Raw genomic sequence first — 19704 nt, 5'->3', positions numbered from 1 at the left:
ATGTATATGAGGCTAACACTACATTACATTACATTGACATAATGGTTTATACAAAACTCAGACAACACGCAATCCATTGGACAGCTGCTTTGATATTTACCACATTATATGAAAACCATACAATTTTCCTTAGTATGACAACAAAACTATTCTTCTGTGAAATGTTACAAAGTAGACAGCTGTAACTTCTGAGAACATAAGCATCAGTAAAACATCTGACTTACCTGAACCAGAATCATTTTATAAAAGAAATCACAGTATTCTCTATAAATGCAGTGAACATCTTAAGTGTTAAGCAAATCTAAACCAAAAGCAGATTATACCAAACGTTCAGAAAACAGGACAGGATATTCTGCATGTCCTGGCAGGATATTCTGCCTACTACACATTCTTAAATAAAATCAAATGCATAGCTTGACTTCTTACACAAAATGTCTGTTTCAAAGCTCTGGAATACCAAAACAACTTGATGAATAAGAACATTGTCACATCTTCCATATGCTCTCCTATTAGTGAGTGACTTTTAGAGAATTAAACTCCATTCCTACATTTCTTAATCAGCAAACATTAACTGTTAAGAGAGCTAATAACTAAATGATACCAATGTAAAACACAAAAAAACCCCTTTATTTTGTGCAAGATCAGGGCCTAAGACAGGACAAATAACTGTAAATGGTTTGACAGGTTTTGATTGGTGGGCATACCTCCTTTGCATTTTCGTTCTTATCAGGAATGTGCTCTTGAAGCAAAACTCCCACTTACCATGCTCTGGTTCATTAGTTGGAAGAGTGCTGGAAAGCGAACTTTTTTTTTTTCACTGAACTACTCCAAAATATATTCTCCAGAAATATCTAATTGAAACCAATGGAAGTTCAGTCCATGGGACCAGACTAGAACTTCTCCAAAGTAGAATCCCTAAAGCATAGTTAATGTAAGTGCTAGATTATCATCACCAACTATATCCCTTACAGATCTGCTATTATTGCATGGAAATATTTGCTAATGTAGACATAGCCACCATACATTGTACACTTGCTTTCTATTAGAGAAGGATAATATCATGAAACACTACAAAACAAAAAATTGATTTAAAAATTATATTTATCAACAAAAGGTCTCACCTGCACTTGGTTCTTGAGTTTCTCCTGCAAAGTAAAAGATGTAATGCTCTTCACTGAAGTGCTGAACTACTATCTGAAAACAGTTTGGCCTTAAAATCAAACAAAACAAAAATGTCAGAAAAAAAAAAACAACAAGAAATGTCTCTACATGCTTCAAAACTGCATTTTGGTTGGAATTAACAATGCAATTTCAAGAAAACTGCACTGTAGTTCAACTAGTTTGTTTCAGAATATTTAAGAAGCTTGGAACAATTTGTATTGAATATACATATACACTGACTTACACTTGAGGCAGAATGCCTCTGATAGCATTATCAAGTCTTTTATGAGGACTATTCACCACAAACATTTTAAATTATGCACAGGTTCAGCATTACAACCCAAGCACTTAATCATGCTTTATGGATTTGTTATTTTAGGAGTTCAGGAAACTATAGTAACATAAGGAAGTCTTTATCTGAATGTGTTCCACAGCTCTCACAACCAATACAACGTGTACTGGATCATGATCAAATATGTGTCATAGAAATTTTTAAAGCTTTAAATGTGAGTATAACATTTTCTCCATTTTATGTATGTACACTCATTTGTCAAGAAATATAAAAAATATCTTACATTAAAAGTTGCACACTACAAGTACACTGAGTACATTACCTTCAAGTACACTACAAGTACACTACAAGTACATTACCTTCAAGGTAATTTGGCTCTCCCAAACACAGTTACATGAAGGATCTTACTTCACTTGCATATGATATTTCAGTCTTCCCTTCCCCCCATCCATTGTTTAGGTAAATACTGGCATGGCATTTTCTGGCCATGCACACAGGAGGATTGAGGAGGGGAGCAAAAAGTAGCTGGGTCAGGGGCTACTTAAGACATGCAAAGCTACAGCTCTCACTGTACTACTGAGAAAAGGGGAAAGATATTTTAAGTAGGTGGTAAAAATAAGAGGAATTTTGTCTCAACTACAGTTTTTCAACAGCTTTCCCAAGCAGGTGCAACCATACATCTCCTTTTACCCACAGTTTCAATGTTACTTATTATCTGAATATATTTTAACTCACAGTACAGTGTTTCTGAGAAGCTGCTCAACAGTCACCATTAACCAAAACACTCATTGTTTAGTCTCCCCCAAAGTTTCGTGTATAATTGCCAACTTTCATGAGGAATATTTCAGTATTTTTTTAAATGGTACCCTCATCTCGGATGTCCCTCTAGTGCTGAGGTGACTCCGGGATGGTGGAGAAGGCCTTCACTGGCCTGCACTGACGAAGGAAGACACAGCAGCCGCAGTATTCGGTCTCTGGATGATTTATTTCAAATTATCAGGAAGCTTGTCTCTTTGGCTGCTGGCCGAGAGAAGGCGCAGACTTCTTAACAGTTGTTTACTATTTCTTATCTATCAATTCTCTCTGTGCCCTTGCCGAGGTCTGTCCAGCAAGGCAGAAAGGGAGCATCTGACCTTGAGAGGCAGGCACAGAGATTAAATACTACCTGCTACGTACTACATGTTTACTATTTCCTACCAATATCTAGCACCTATGTTGGACAGTGTGTTTTCAGTAAAACCCAATTAAAAGATGCCAACATCACCAAGAAGATGGAGGGTAAGAAGAAGGAGGAAAGGGACAAGTCACACCCCAAATCCTCCATGTGGGATTTTTCATACCCCCCCTGTACCAATCCTGACCCCCCCGTACATCGGTCAAAACCCCCATGAACATAATGTAAAAATACTCTCCTCTAACTTATAACTACTTCTCCTTTATCTACTGTAAATTCTAGATTTTTGTCTCTTCTTGTTCTTCCTGCAGAGCTGGTAACTCATTCCATGGCTCAAAATCAAAATCACAGCTGTCTCCAGCTGTCTGCCAGGGTCTCTGACTCATAGGAATATTTGAAAATGTCGGAAAAGCATTTTGGGTTCCGACACCCTCATATCTATGGCTCCTCATTGCAATAGTTGTACAGATCTTTCAAAATGATTGCAAAATGTATAAAAATCAGATGCTACAAGAACACCAGATCTTTGCAGCTTAAGAAATGCCACTAATTTTAAACATCTATCTTCACATTATCTATGTGAAAAGACTTTAAGTTGATGAAATACTCTTAATAAATATTAAGATGCATGGAATAACCAGAGCTGCTGTTTAATGTGTTTTTCCATCTGTTATGAAAAAATAACAAGATTTGCAGGAGTAAATGCATCTTTTTCTTCTATATCACACAGGACTGCATATTTTTTTATAATTAACAATGAAAAAAGTGTGATCTCTTTCATCTTAGTTACCAATGATATCAGGAAGTGTTTTGATTTTCAATGTCTTTGCCAATAATCAAATCACTTGCAGTTGACATATTTAGTACAGTAAATGAAACTGTGAAAATGCTCTCTTGCAAAAATAATTTTTAAAATGTTTGCTTATATGAACTAACTTGTTCCTCTTACATTGGTTGGTTTAATCTGATTCTTATTGATTCCTGAATAGAAAAACATTGACACATTATCTATGTAATTTAGCTTTCTAATACCTATCAACAAAAGAATGTAGATATTTTGGAACTGACAAAATTCTTGATCTTATCAATTCTTGGTTCAATCGAATTAAAACACTCAATACAGTTGCTTCACAGTCTTTTTAATACATGTAGAACAATTCATACACAATATTGAAAAATGACAGTGCAAAAGGCCAAATCATTATCACATCATATTACATGAGAAAATCTTACATTCCAAAATTTTACTAGAAGCTGTTTATGAACAGTTACTAGTAATCAAGTTGCCATGGCTTAAGTTTCCATTAATCAGTAAAATTTGTTTACATATGCTCTTGCAATCTACACCAACTATGGAATAAAATGTAGTATGAAACAAGAGTCACAATACTTGCATTTCACAATCAGCAAAAGCTAAAAAAACCTAAAACAACAACCAACCAAAAAAAGCCAACACATGGATAGTAACCAGGGCTCAGGTGTCAAAACCCAAGTTTATTGTGCCAGGTCAACTTGTTCATTAGTGATGAATTGTTTGTATCTTGTATATGCCTCAAACTAATAGTTAGCTGTCCTGCTGTATGTACAAGAATTAAAAGCCAGTGCCCTACCTGCCAAATAAACTGTCGTGGACTCCATAGACCGAACACACACTAAGGTCTATTAATCCTTTAGGTTTTGTGGCTCGTTTTTCACTTTCAAAATAAATAAGCTGGGCATCATTTCCCTCCAATATAAAGTACAAGTTTTTCCATCTCTTCCCTTTACCTGTAAGGAAAGTACAATATTGTTTTAAAGAAAATGTAAATTCTGTAAATGAAGAAAAAAGAGAGCAGTAAAGTTTTTGCCAAAATACAAACAGAAGAACAACATACATTTAATTATGTTTAAGCAATAATATCAGTATACATAACAATTTTTTTTAGCATGTAGCTAAAACTAGACCCTCTTCACAGATTAAAGTACAATTTTAGATGGTTCACTGTGCCGGTTTTGCATTGGAGCCACCCACGGAAGTGATTTTTCTGAGAGGAGCTGTTAACAGCTTCCTCTGTGCCTAGCAAAACCAATAGCTAGCTAGCTCTGAGAACCGACAACCTGTTAAATCATTAAGAAAGCTAGATCCCCTTCTGTGAGATTCACGTTTTAAAATTAACAAGCCCGGGAAAAGCTCTCTTGCTTCTGGCCTTTGAAGGGAGAAGTTCTTCTCCCCCTCCTTGTCCGGTGGCCAGGCGGGGGAGGGGAGGCCGCGGGGCCTCGGCGAAGCCAGGCCCAGGCCCAGCGCCAGCCGGGTAGGGAAGGGAAGGGGAGGCCATCGGCCGCGGCGTGCTGCAGCTGAGCCCTAGCCTGACTGCTGAGATCCCAGCTGCTTCCCCCTCCTTCCCAGCGACCAGAAATAAATCACCATATGTGCTTCAGCCACAGCCCAGCAGAGATCACATGACCACCGGCAGGCCTGGGCAATATATTAACTCTTTCACTGCACAGATGAAACTTGCAAAACATCGATCCTCTCTTGTGAAAAATGCATATTTTATGATTGGCTTTTCGCAAATATTAAATTGAATACTATATGTATTATGTTATATTGATTAGAAGTGCTGTATTAACATTTTAATAGTATGGTATATGTAGTTTTGTAGTTAAAATAGAGCCTATGTATGTGGGGGTTTTTTTTACTAGCTCAAGCAAGAGATGAGATAATGAAGAAACTCTTCACACAGAGATGCCAATGATGGGGGCCCATAAAGAATTACTGCCTCCTTATCGGAAAAGACAAACATTCTTCCACCTTCTCTCCGTCTTTATGGAACCATCAGGATTAAGGGGAAGAAGTTGACAAAAACCAGAAAAGTTCTTAATTTGCAAGGAATTTATGCATCATGTATGAGATGTATGAATATGCAACAGGCTATTGCTTTTAAAGATTATTCCTTTGTTCACAAGGCATGCTTATTGGGCTTAAGTGCCCGAGAGCATCCAGACATCCGTAATTCTTTGCTTTTTATTGTCTTGTAATTGTCCTAACTCTAAATTTTCATTACTCTAATTGTATTACTATTTTTATAACTATTTTATTAAAATTTTAAAACCAAGTGATTGGCGTTTATAACAAATGGTAGCAGAGGATGGTTCCTAACACCTCTCTGCCGGTGCCTTATGAGAGTCAGAGTGAGGGAGACGCGTCCTGCCCGGATTAGCCAGCCTCACTGTGCTTCCCTGGTGCTACCGACAGATGCAGGTTACGATCCGATGGACAAAAGGAGACAATAAAACAAAGAAAAGGGAAAGGATTCCCTAAAACCGCGGTAATTAGCCCCTAAGACCAAAGTGTACACGAAGAACAAAGACCCAAGGACGAGGGATAGGTAAGTATTTGTTGGGATGGGGGGGATAAGGGGGGATGAATGTGTGTGAATGAGAGGCAGGCTGGTTACCCCAGACCTGCTAAGTGAGTGCAGTAGTCTCCCATGCTGCGTTTCCGTCTTTTTCGCGAGAAAAGCAGCCAGTAAAGAGACAAAGCGAGTGATAAAAAGAGTGAGAGAATCCCCCTGGGGAAAACCGGGACTGGGTCTCAGGGAAAGAGTGGGACCCCTTGGGGGGGTAAAAAAAAAAAAAAAAAGGTAAAAGGTAAAATAAAAGGTAAAAAGAGGGTTTTCTTTGCATAATTAATTGGAGGAAAAAAATTCAAAAGGTAAAATGTGTGGGAGGGGCCCCTAAAAATTCTGCTTTGGACAACACAGCTCGATTGAGGGATATCCAAGAATACCAACACTGGCCAGTAACACCTATTAGGTGAAATAAAAGGTACCTTCTTGTTGTGTACGCGAGGGTGGGTCCCGCACCAACCAGTCCCCTGTGGGTGGGAGCTTAGGCAAAACCCGCAAAACTAGCGTTGTTCCCCTGGGCGTGAGGGGGAAGTTGTGACTGCAGCCAGCCTCAAAGGTGAATTGGAACCAGAGGCAAACAAAAGGTACCTTTCCTTGTTGTGTACGCGAGGGTGGGTCCCGCACCAACCAGTCCCCTGCGGGTGAGAGCTTAGGCAAAACCCTGCAAACCTAGCCTTGTTCCCCCAGGCGTGAGGGGGAAGCTGTGACTCGCACCAAGTGTGAGTCGCATGCAGCGAACCTCAAAGGTGAATTGGCACCAGAGGCAACCAAAAATAAACTTGAGTGAAAAAGTCTGCTGGGTTGAGATATTAATCTTCGAGAGCACCCAGGATTGAGTAACTCAGGGCACTTCCCAGAGGCCCAGCGGTGCTGAAGCCCAGAGAGGCTGCCCCCAATGCAAGGATGGCTCAGTATCGTAGGACCTTTTAGCACCGCCGCTGCGCAAAGTAGTCGTCTAACCCATTCCCCCTGGGGGAGGGGGTGTGGGGAGTCCAGATCGGGCAAGGTACGGAGGTCCGAACCCCTGACTCTGAGGCTATCTCTAGGAAAGAGGGATGGCCAAACCTCGGGGAGGTGGAAGGGGTCAGGGTGGGGGCTTACATGATTCACGATTCTCTGGCAACAGAAATCCCTTTGTGTAAGTCTAAGAGGTTTGCTAACGTTTCCTTCCTCTGTGCAATAAAATAAAGGGAAATGTAGAAGTATGAATGAACAAGCCTGAGGGTGTGGATGTGTGTGCGAAAGTAAGTGGAAAATAAAGGTGAGTAAATGGAAATTAGTGGAAGATATGCAATGCAGATTGTTTGTTTTGAGCTAAATAAAAGTAAGTGTGCACGAATGAAAGTATATGTAACAGTATTGTCAAGTCCAGAAGTATAAATGAACAGGCTTGAGGGTGTGAATGTGAGTGAGAGTGAGCGAGAGATAAAGGTGAGTAAATGGAAATGAGTGGAAGATATGTAATGTAGATGGCTTATTTTGAGCTTTATTTTTTAGAGGGAGGTGTATTATGTCGAATGGTTTGTGAGAGAAAGGATTTTTTGCATGGGTAGTTGAAAGAAGGTAGTATTTAGGTTGTTAGAAAATGTGAGGGAAAAAAAAAAGAGCATGGAATGAATAGATAAGATTTTGGGAAAAAAAAAATGGGACAGAAAACCAGTAAAAAAAAAGAAAAAAGGGAAAAGGGAGTGGAACAAGAGGGAACCACACCACTCGCAGTCGAGCCGCTTGTTCCGGGCCCTGGCTCGCTGCTTGTTTCAGCTCCGTCTGTCCCAGTCCCGGCATTTGTCCCAGGTCCCAGCGAGTCGCTCGCTTCGGCTCCGCCTGCCCCGGTGCCGGCGCCATTAACCACGCTCCTGGCTGGTATCCCCTGGAAATGCCCCCTCGTTTGGCGGTTCCGGCAGCGAACCCTGCCCATGCTCCCCTGAGCTCCGTTCCCCTGGTAACCGCAGCTCCAGCCCAAAGAAACTCGCACCTGGAGGACGCCCCTTATAGGAACACGAGAATTTCAGTTTGAAGGCAACATTCTCTGGACTCTTCCTCACAACACGGGAGAAAGGTTATAGAAAAAGACTGGGATCTGTTTCCACTAAGAGAGGTCCTGATGGGAGGGGGTGGAACTGGGTTTGTAAATGCTCCTTTGACTTCTTCTGAGGTCAGGAATTTTAAAAAGGAAATCAAAGGGATTTTGAAACATCCCATAAGCACTGCTGAACAATTAGACCAATTTTTAGGTTCAAGCATTTATACCTGGGAAGAAATGTGGTCGATAATAAAGATACCATTCCCTCCAGAAGAAAGGGAAATGATCAAAATTGCAAGCATAGAAGCCTGGAGTAAAGAAAAACCACAGGCCCACCCCCGGAGAGGACAAAATGCCAACTGCACCTCCTGAGCGGAGTCAAAATAATGAGGAGGGGAGAAAACATATGAATGAGTATAGTAATTTAATAATCAAGGGAATAAAAGGGGCATCATCTCGAGGGCAAAATGCTGAAGGGACTTTTGAGGCGCAACAAGGGAAAGGGGAGGCTCCAACTGAATGGTTGGACAGACTTGGGAGAAATATAAGGTAACGTTCCAGAATGGATCCTGAGACTGATGTGAGAAACAAACCAAGTCTCAGGAGCATTCCAGGAATGTCTGCTTTTACTGTAAGAGCAAAGGACATTATAACAGAGATTGTCCTAAGAGAGCAACAGATCTGAACATCTTCTGAGAGATGAGCAAAGAAGAATAGGTATGTTAGAGGCTCTATTTTTTTAAGGGACAAATACCATCTAGAGTCTGTGATAACTTTAAAAGTGGGTCCCCAAGAAAAAGAATTAGAATTTATAGTAGACACAGGGGCAAAAAGAACCTGTCTGTTAAATATTCCAAAATATTATAATGTGAGCAAAGATGCTGTAAAAGTAACAAGGAAAAAAATTTAACAAGGAAGTTTGGGCTAGAGAAGGAAATAGGGGAAGATGCTTCATACTGAGCAAATGTCTTCATTGAGCTGTTAATTCAGCTAATTCTTTTCCCTTTACTGTGTAGAAGTAGTTTAAATTATTTCTTCCAATTTGCATTGTGATTTTTCATCTTAAAATTTGTAACTTGCTATACTCTAAGGCTGAAAACCTATTTTACAGCTGTGACATAGCCAAACCTACTTTTAATTTATTTTGAATGGATGCGAGGCTGTTCAATCAAGTGGTTCTCAGTGTGTAAAGTTAAACTAAAGGTAACACCAGCTGCTTAGCAGGTCAATGAAAAACATTTTTTTTCCAGCCAGTCCTTTTATGTGTACCCAAATGTGTTTTTCTTTCTTAGTTTTTTTTGTTTTGTTTGTGTTCCTAAAGTGCTGACTACTTGCAGTGCACCTAGAACAGCAGCTCGAGTTGTGCATGCATAGCACTTTTGAAAAATAGGGCTCATTTTTTTTTGACCTATGAATTGGAGATGGCTACATATATAAATGGGAACACACAAAGCTGGATGAAGAAAAGGTTTCAGTATCTTCTAATGTAAGCTGTTAATTTGTTACTTTCAGCATCACTGTGGGTGTGTGACACACACACATTAAAAAAAAAAAAAAAAAAGACGGTGGGGGGAATCTCTGCTTGCTGTAGTTTTATTTCTGGAATGAGTTAGACAGCTATGAAGAAGTTGTGGGTTCCTTGTGTGGTTTACCCAGGCCTGCAAGGAGGGTTTGGTCGTGATTCCCTCTGTGCTGCAGGTAGCCCTGCAGCGTGGCAGCAGTAGCTTGCCTCTAGTGAGTTTGCAGGCAGGGTGCTTCACCACTGCAGTGCTCAGGTGCTGTTTCCTATTGTGACATTAAAGCTTAAATTCAAGAGTGCCTCTTGCCATCCAATTATTGTTTGTACCACAGGAGCCTCTTTGAACAGCGTTTCCAAGCAGTCAAAGATAAGGTATTGCAGAGACAAATTCCTTACTTTCTGTCTCCCCCCACTGTATTCATGTTTTGTCCATTCTCTCTACAAAATATGGATTTGTAAAACTCATGCTCTGTGTCCTCAGATGCCCTTCCCAAATCAAACCTTGGCTTCGTTGCAAATTGCATTGCACTAACTAGCATTGTCTTAAATTTCTTGGTGCAGGCAGGATCACTTTGGAAGTAAGTTGTTGTTTACCTTGTTCTTACAACCTTTTTGAGCTTGTGAATGGAAAAAATTGTGATAGAAAAACAAGTCTTTAGTTTTGGCACTGTGTCAGCTGTGAGTGGCTAGTAGCCTTGGTGGAGAGTGTCATGAATTGCATGCTCGCAGAATGCACATAACAAAAGTAATTTAATTTGTAATGAAGTTGAAAAAGGGGGAGGGGTGATTGGCAGACTTACCTCTCTGAGACATTGGAATGTGGACTGATCTTAGAAGGTGGACTGATGCTGGAATGTGGATGTTAAAATGTGAAGAGAGAGAAAGAGAGGGAGAGAAAAAGAGAGAGGCAGGCGAAGGACAGAGTTAAACGCAAGACTGTTAATAAATAAATAAATAAATAAATAAAAGAAAGGGACCACCACTAGAGATAAGATCAAGGCAGAGATAGCTGACTTTCACAAAGTGATTTATTTGTTTAAGCAAGAACTCTTTTCTCATTCTGTTTTTTGTTGTTGTTAAGAAGAGGAGGCTTTTTGTTCTGAAGAATGGGCTAAATGTTGCCCAAAAATTAAAAAACAAGAGATGTGATACATGTCGTGTCAAAATTGGCCTGGTCTTTCTATTTAACTACTTATAGCTCACAAGAAGAAGTAGCCTCTGCAGCTATTAAAACAGCTGGACACAAGAAGAAGAAGCGGCTGTAGAAAAAAGCTTTTAGTTAAACCCAGAAAGTTTTGAAGAAAACTAATGGTAAAAGTTAATGCAGTATTGTCTTTCTTTTAACACTGTGTTATTAAGAAGTCCTTTCCAGGTACCACTAAAGCAGCAATCTGAACCACAGAAAGAGGGTGAATTCACGACAGCAAAATCAAAGAAGTTGTGAAGAACTTTGAAGAATGGACTATCACATCTAAACCAGGTGATACCAAATTGACTTTCGACTGGGACTGGGTGGTAATAGTTTGGGAAAACCCAAATGAACCAAGGAAGGTACAAAGAATAACACCTAACTGAGAAATAAGGCAAAGCTTACATCACTGGTTTTAAGCACTGCCTAAATAAGCCCTCAGACGCCTCCGACACCTCCTTAGGAGAGGAACATTGCCACTTCAAACAGGAAGATCAAGACTATTTTAATCAGAGTTCTCACATTCTGGCCTTAGCCTGTGACTTGTACAGGGAAGAAGGGAAATTACCATTAGTATTATACTGTATACTTTATTTGATTCATCCCAGAACTGGACACGCTAACTGGGTTATAAGTAAATGTTCAAATTATTAGAATAATTGGTATTGGACCTCACAAAATCTATGTTCTCATTGCAATAGGTATTGAGTACTGAATCTATCCCCTATAGAGATAGAACTCAAAGCAACTGAGGTAATAACTTTGTTTTGTGGATGGGAATTATCAGTGCCTGTTGACTGAGAGATACCTGAGGAATGGTAAGAAATCTCAGTTAAGGAGTGTTGAAAAGGACTTGCCTAAAAATATTTAGTAAAAAGAGTAACAAAGGAAACAGAGGGCAAGCCTGGATTGACCACTGTACTCGCCACCGAGAAGATCACATATACCTGCTATGGGAAGCAACTCCATAGGCAGGGGAGGTGGGGGTATAAGCCATACCAGACCTCTGTTATTCCTGTTTCTGTCTCTCATTTGTTGTCTTTTACCTTTTGAGATTCTGGCAAGATTGTGTCACAAATGCTACAAAAAATATTACATGGAAAGAAACCAAAGTTCCTTTTTTGTTACACACCCCCATGTCAACCGTCACTGTTATAACCCATCCAAACTGAGTACCTGCAAGAAAAAAATAGGGGAAAATATTGAATTACAAGGAACTTAGGAAAAAGTGGTAATAGATGGGGCATTGAATGTCCAAAATGAGAGAGATGGATTTGTTTTACATTTGATTTCAGAAATACAGTCCAAGATTTGGCGAAAAAGCAATTAGTAAACAAAAAAAGTGAAACCAGCACAGCAATCTACCTCTGTATTAAACCCAAATTATATACTGAATCGTATTATAAGACTCCAAGCAGTCACAGAGAAGATAACAAACAAAGCCGCTCAGGCATTAGAATTGAAGAAATAACCCAGATACTGGTCCAAAAGTGGGAAAACAATGTTAAAAATTAACTGATGGGGTAATGTATTGAGGATGGGATAGTGGAAGAAATTAGGATTACAACTGTTCTGATGTTTCTTCCTTGTTTAATCCCATCTTTTATTTGATTACTAACATAGTCTAAAGAATACAATTGGATAAGAAATATTGCTCAAGCCAAATGATTTATAAAGAATAAGAGGAGGGATTGTGAAAAATGCATATTTTATGATTGGCTTTTCGCAAATATTAAATTGAATACTATATGTATTATGTTATATTGATTAGAAGTGCTGTATTAACATTTTAATAGTATGGTATATGTAGTTTTGTAGTTAAAATAGAGCCTATGTATGTGGGGGTTTTTTTTACTAGCTCAAGCAAGAGATGAGATAATGAAGAAACTCTTCACACAGAGATGCCAATGATGGGGGCCCATAAAGAATTACTGCCTCCTTATCGGAAAAGACAAACATTCTTCCACCTTCTCTCCGTCTTTATGGAACCATCAGGATTAAGGGGAAGAACTTGACAAAAACCAGAAAAGTTCTTAATTTGCAAGGAATTTATGCATCATGTATGAGATGTATGAATATGCAACAGGCTACTGCTTTTAAAGATTATTCCTTTGTTCACAAGGCATGCTTATTGGGCTTAAGTGCCTGAGAGCATCCGGACGTCCGTAATTCTTTGCTTTTTATTGTCTTGTAATTGTCCTAACTCTAAATTTTCATTACTCTAATTGTATTACTATTTTTATAACTATTTTATTAAAATTTTAAAACCAAGTGATTGGCATTTATAACATCTCTCAAGTGGAAGAAAAGAGTGAAGACACATAGAAGACAACATGCGGCACTGAGGTCAGTAAAGAAGAAGTCAAATTCCAGATGGAAGGAGAATGATGATATGCCTTAGTTTTGGGCTGAAATCCTCTTGTAAGGCTATGGAGAAGAATAGAATTAATACATCAGACTCTTTTGCCATGTAACTCATTAAATGCATTGGGGGGATGTAGCATTCTAACCACAGTCATGAACAGAGGCACCAATGTTGAAATAAGCAGATGTTGCAGTAGCTGTGATCAAATGAAAGTTTGAACAGAGAGAAATGAGAGAGATGAGAAACCTTGCCTCAGGAATAGAAGAAGAGGACCTCTGTTCCCAGAGATGGATGAAGAGAACTTTTGCTTTTATGCTAGAACAGCTCATCCTTAAAAATGGCACCCCAATAAGTTGACATGGCCCAGGAATGCAGCTGTGGGATGGCTGCAAGAGATGGGAGGGACTTCACAAATGCAGATTCCCAGGTGGCTGCTATTCATGGAAATTAAAAACCATGAGAGAACTCTTTCTTGTGGAGAAGTCTCCATGGCGTGGCAAGAGAGACTCCTCTCCCTAAGTGAACTGAAGAAAGACTATTTTAGAGGTGGTAAACTGACTGAAAATACCAGGTTTTGTTTCTATGTTGTCAGGGGAAAGAGGAATTGGGGGGGAGAAAAAGTGTTTTAAAGGTTTATTCTGATTTCTTATTGGTTTTTTATTTTAGTTCTGTTAATAAAGTTTTCTTTATACCTTTTAAAGTTTGAGCCTGCTTTGCTCCTCCTCCTAAATCCTTATTTCATAGCAGAAAATAAGTAAATAATTTTATTGGGTGTATTGGCATTGGGCCAGCACTAAACCCACAACATTATTTGGTGCGTTAGGCCAGGAAATCCAAATTGGCGAACCAAAACCAATACATGAAATCGGTGTTTCTGCCTGGTTTCGAACTGAAACCGCATCATTCACTAAACATTTTCATTAATCTCAACAGGATTAAACAAGTGTGTGCAAGCTCTGTTCATATCAGTGAGAAGACTGCATCTATATTTTGCAAATAATGTATGATGCTGTAAGCAATCTCATTTATTATGGCTATTTTAAGTAAGAAACAGAGTTCTCTTTACATGAGAAATTTATTCCTAAACTCTTACCAACTGATCAGCATAACAAATTGCATCACAATATCTTAAATCAAAATGATTAAAAACCAGAAATGGGAATACATTATATGCAAATCTGGATCAGAACCACGCCCCAAACATACATATATAAAAAATTTAGCCATTTCAAAAAGAAAAAGTAAAAAAAAAAGTTAATACCCAGAGATTTATATGTTGAGGTTTGTTGGAAGACAAATTAGATGTACCAGTAAAATGTGGATTTAGCCACTGACTAAAATAAAAAAAAATCACTCATTATTTAATGTCCACCAAATAAAACTAATAAGGTTCTAAACTAATTCATACATAAACCACAGTACATTTTGGAAAAACATTCAGTCTTAATTTTCAACTTGATTATCATAGATCCACCACAGCCCATCATAAACAACCTTTTACTCACTTCAATTTTGCATCTGTTAGTACCACTCCTACACAAAATTTGCATACATATCTGCATTGTTTAGAAAAAAAAATTATAAAATCAAACAGAACTCACTTTTTTAAAGAATAGATCCTTTTTTGACAATATTTTTATAAAAAGCATCCTTCGTTTTGCGACGGATTGTATTGTAGATTTCTTTTCCATTGACTGTATCATTAAACACTTGTTCTTGATGCTGGTAAACACGGAAGAAATCAACATTTTTTAAAGCTCAGAAATCACTGTGAAACAATTGTATACTATGCAGCTGTAACCAAACTTTTATTGAATACTACCAATTCCTTATTCTCTCATATATCTTAACAAACCTAAATAATTTAATACAATACATTTGGCAGAAATGTAATATAACTATTTCTTGTGGAATTATTAGGACACAATTATAATATGAGAAGAAAAACAAGGTTTAAATACAGACCTGTCGGAACCCAGAATGTCCTTTGGACACTCTTGGATGTTCCGGGCCCAGGTCAAAAGCATTTGAGACCCTGGAATGCAGCCACAGACCCCTGTGGCTTTGAATCTGATCCATGGAACAATTTACCAACCTTGCAGGAAGAACAAGAAATCACAAAAGTTTAGATATTATAATAGAAGTAGTCACAAAGTGAAAGGAAGAATTTTTGAGTGCTGTACAGGGGGGTTTTAGGCTTTCTACAGAGGAGTCTGAGTTTTGTACATGGGGGTCAGAAGTTCTAAGATGGAGGGATTTGGGTGCGCCATGTCCTCTTTCTTTCTTCTTCCCAACCTCCATGTTCATGGTGATGTTGGCACTCACAGATTGGTTTAGAGTAGAAAGTCACTATTCAATATAGGTGATAGGCATTGGGGAAAAACTATAAACATTTAATACGTAATGTATGATATAAAAGAAGGCACCAGCCCCCTGGGTTTTGGAGTGTGCCTTTGCCTGACTGCTGAGTGGACCGCAGCAGTTCAGGGAGAAAATCTTTTAGATAACATGCAATAAACTACCTTGAGACCGGACAACTGAAGACCACTGAGTCTTTCTTTGGAAGCACGGGTTGGAGGAGAGACTTTTCCACCTTTCCGGGCCACCCCAATCAAGGAGGGAGGCCCAACACAGACCAATTTTCAAAAAGTGACATCTGTATTTATGTTTTTTAATACTAAATAGCTTTCAACAATTTATGCAAAATTTACACAAATCTTTAAAGGTTCTTTAGCTTCTAACTGTCTTCCACCACAGATTTTGGGACTGAGTAATTAAGGATAAACTCTGAACCAACAAGAATGGTATAGATCACAATAAAAACTGAATTATTAACACACAGCTAATGCACAGTTCCTCACTAATCTTATTAGCACTCATATCCTAAATGAATATTATTCTAACAAAAAGAAATAGGAGAAAGTAGAAACAGGACACTGAAAAAGGATAAATTCACATATAAAATGAAGATCTGGAAATGTAGTTACCCAGCTAGAATGACCAAAAGCCAAGCCAAATTTGACCTTACCAAGTCAGTTGATCAGCAAAAGTTCTTTAGCCATAAGAAAACATGAAAAGTGAGACTATCAAGCAGAGAACAGTATCAAGATGAAGTGATATGCACTAGCTCCATACTAAATACTTTACTTTTCTCTCCTCTATTCCATAAGAACCATGGTTTTAAACAACATGACAAAAGCAAGATGAAAAACATTTCAGTAATAGAAATTACAGGGCTGACAATACAAGCAATATTCAAGTTTATACTAACTCAGTATAATCTCCATAACATATCTATGAAAAAAATAACATACAAAACAACACATCTAGTGAAAAATGTTTTAAAGTAAATTTCAAAATTAGAAACAGGAAGTCTATTAGATTGAAGCAACAGCATGCAAGACTTGTGATTTTTTTTTTCCTTCACAAACAGAGCATGACAGTATGTGGTAATTACACCACCAATATCTCTTTTTTTTAAGAAAGTCACAAATATATCTTAATAACTTCAAATAATTTGATGCAGTCTCACATGGAAAATTAGTCAACACAGAGAAAGTTATTTATACAGGAACCATAACTGGATAGACAAAGTGCCAAAAGGAAGATGATCGTCATAATCCAAAAAGAATGATAGACAACAAGGAAAGTTATTGGGTGAAGCTTTTCAAGGATCAGTCTCTGAATTCAAGTTTCCTCACATTTGTCTCAAACACACTGAAGAGCATGAGTTAATAGAAGCAGAAAACTGGGAAGCATTGATGACAAGTCAGCAAAAAAAAAAAACAAGCAGTCAGAATAATAAGGTATAAGTCTAATAATACAAGATAAAATTTGCTCTTGTTGATACTTTCCAATAGCAAACAATATAATACAATGTGGGTACGGTAATGACGCAGATAACGTTCTAGGATATGACACAGATAACCTTCTGCAATCTGGTAAACACTCACAGAAAAAAGGAATTACTAATGACATCGTATTCTGAGCGGTTCTGGTTCATTACATTCAAGAAACACATACACTGGAATATGGTGGTAGTAGGGCAACTACAAGAATCTTATGAAGAGACAAAACTAGATTTTGGTATGTTCATCTTAGTGAGCTGACTAAAGTATAATACAAAAAAATGCCCTTGAATTAATATAATAGATCTAACAAAGGGGTAACTATTTAGGTTAGAAATTAAAACCAAATTTCCAACCATCAAAACAGGAAAGTTGGAGAATATATAAGGAGAAAGGATAAAAATATACTTTTGAACTAGTTATAACTTTATGAAAAACTAGACAATATAGTTTGTTTATTATCAGTGGTCTCTTAGGATGAGTTTATGCTACAGGGCAACAATGTTCTTGAACACACCCTGTAATCCTGGCCCCTTGATCATCTCTGAAGCTTTTCTGTTCATATAGATTTTCTCTGAGGGAAGAAACATACAAGACACAGAAGAATAGAGAGCAGCCCAGTTCAGGGACCAGAGTTAGGGGGACAAGATGGAGCATTTACACTCCAGAGCACAGACAAAGCTTATAACTTCTGTTTACTACAAGCCAATAGATAAACTAATGCATATGAAAATAAAATGAAATAAATACACAAACTCAAAACAAAAATTCAGAAAGGGGATGATGCTGTTTAACTACAATGGATACCTCTGCAGAAATTCAGTTCCTATATTATAAATATTTGAGGACTAAGTCAATACCTTCAATAACAAGCACTCAGAGATGAAGTTTTACCTGCATTGGAACAGGATCTTTAAGGTAATATCCTTAAACAATCTGTTCTTTTCTATAACGTTCAATGATCTCTGCAATACTGTTCAAATAAGAAAAATAATATTTAAAATGTTAAATCAATTAGTTTTCCGCGGCTGCTCTTTACTTTTCTCGGCCCCGGTCAGCTCCCGAATGCCCGGCTTGGGTGTCTCAGCTTTTCGTCGGGGCCGGGTTTGCTGCTGTTTCCGGGCGCTTTTGCTGTCGCGCTCCGGGGTGGGCTGTTGGCCGCGCTTTGCCGTCGGCGCAAGGGAAGAAACAAAGAGGCAGGGAATTCGTCCAAATCCGTCCGCGTGGTGGCTGGATGCTTTATTGGCTGCGAGAGCCGCGGTGGAAAAACTGCAGCCGCTCCCAGCTTCGCACGGACGCAAATGGCCTCGAGCATGCCGAGGAGTGGGATCAAATAGGGAAGGGACAGGGCGGACGGGGAGCCCTCCCGCCCAATGGGTACAGACATCGCGGTGATGACGTGTACTACAGCGACCAATGGGAACACGGCAGGAGCGGACACGAGACTTTGGGGTGAGTGGGACCGCGAGAACGGGGAGACGGGCACGGAAACCACAGGAGTAGGGGAAAACTCGGGGGATGCACGAGGGTACAGAGAACTGGAAAACTAACAAAGAAAAAACCCATAATGTGAACCCAAACCTGGGATGCAACAATTCCCCGCTTTAAATAATATAAAAAAGACAGTTGTTTCTGTTTGGATTCTTGCGCAGTGGCCTCTTCTCTTAGCTTCTTCTGCTGCTGTGACTGCTTTGTAGATGGAAAGGGCTTGGGGATGGTACTGGAGCTGCTTTTTTCCTGGGTGTTTGGGGATAGGGGAACTGGGACAACCAGTCCCGTGTTGTGTAAACACAGCCTGGAGACATACACGGTCTGAGGTAGATGTGGGAAAAGTGCTTTTTAGGGAGATGCTGAGCCTCTCCCTTTTCTGCGGCGCCTGCGACTGGATGCAACCCCTTGGTTGGTGGGATCATCGGTTGCATCCACTGGCACTGTATCACTCCGACTCACTGACTGTCCTGGTGTGTAAGGTTTGACATGCCTCCTGGGGATCCACTTGACTCCTGAGGGCGTGGATACGCAGGCATATCCCCGTCCCCAAGTCAAGAGTGGGAATGAACCCTGGATCTCTTTAGAGTCTGGATCCCTCACTAATACTGGAGGCCTCTCCTCTGGCTGGAGCTCCTGATGTTGTTTGAAATGTCTCAGGGCTGGCAGGTCTTGCCTGTCAAAAGAGCAGTTTAGGAAATTGATAGTAAACAAGGCCTTGCAGAGCCTCTCGTGCGGTGACAGCACTCGCACATCTCCCCGCTGCTTCCGGAGGACTTGTTTCAGCGTCTGGTGAGTCCTCTCTATTATGGCCTGGCCGGTGGGGGAGTGAGGAATCTCGGTTTTATGCTGGACCCCCCATTCCTGCAGGAAGTTACTAAGCACCCTGGAAGTATATGCTGGACCATTATCAGTTTTTATTGTGGCTGGGACCCCCAAAGTAGCAAAGGCGTGTATGAGGTGTTTTTTCATGTCTGTGGCTCTTTCTCCTATGTGGGCTGAGGCGAAAACTGCTCCCGAGAAGGTGTCCACGGTTACATGGACATTCTTGAGTTTCCCAAATTCGGGGACTTTGGTAACGTCCATCTGCCATACCTCACAACTGCGGAGAGCTCTGGGATTCACACCTGCTCCCAGTGTTGGTAGAGCTGCCTCCTGACAGTTGGGGCATGAGGCTACAATTTCCCCGGCTTGGTCACGCCGCAGATGGAACTGGCATACCAGACCTGGGGCATTTTGATGGAACTGCTGATGGC

General features: G+C 39.6%; 2 long non-coding RNA genes across 2 annotated transcripts in view; one reads left to right on the top strand and one right to left on the bottom strand.

The window, feature by feature from the left end:
• Positions 1-362: 362 nt before the first annotated feature.
• Positions 363-17944, bottom strand: LOC137464314 (uncharacterized). Its single transcript, XR_010994179.1, has 4 exons — positions 17855-17944; positions 14714-14834; positions 4238-4394; positions 363-1210 (listed from the first exon to the last, which is right to left on the bottom strand). It is a non-coding gene; the product is annotated as an uncharacterized lncRNA (long non-coding RNA).
• Positions 12432-19704, top strand: part of LOC137464321 (uncharacterized) — a 197237-nt gene continuing 189964 nt past the window's right edge. The window contains exon 1 of the long non-coding RNA XR_010994186.1: positions 12432-12497. This is a non-coding gene — a long non-coding RNA (uncharacterized lncRNA). The remainder of the gene's footprint in view (positions 12498-19704) is intronic.

The sequence above is a fragment of the Anomalospiza imberbis genome, chromosome W, assembly GCF_031753505.1.
Source record: "Anomalospiza imberbis isolate Cuckoo-Finch-1a 21T00152 chromosome W, ASM3175350v1, whole genome shotgun sequence".
NCBI classification, from domain to species: Eukaryota; Metazoa; Chordata; class Aves; order Passeriformes; family Viduidae; genus Anomalospiza; species Anomalospiza imberbis.
The sequence above is the reverse complement of the archived record's forward strand: the minus strand, read 5'-3'. Positions and strand labels throughout refer to the sequence as shown.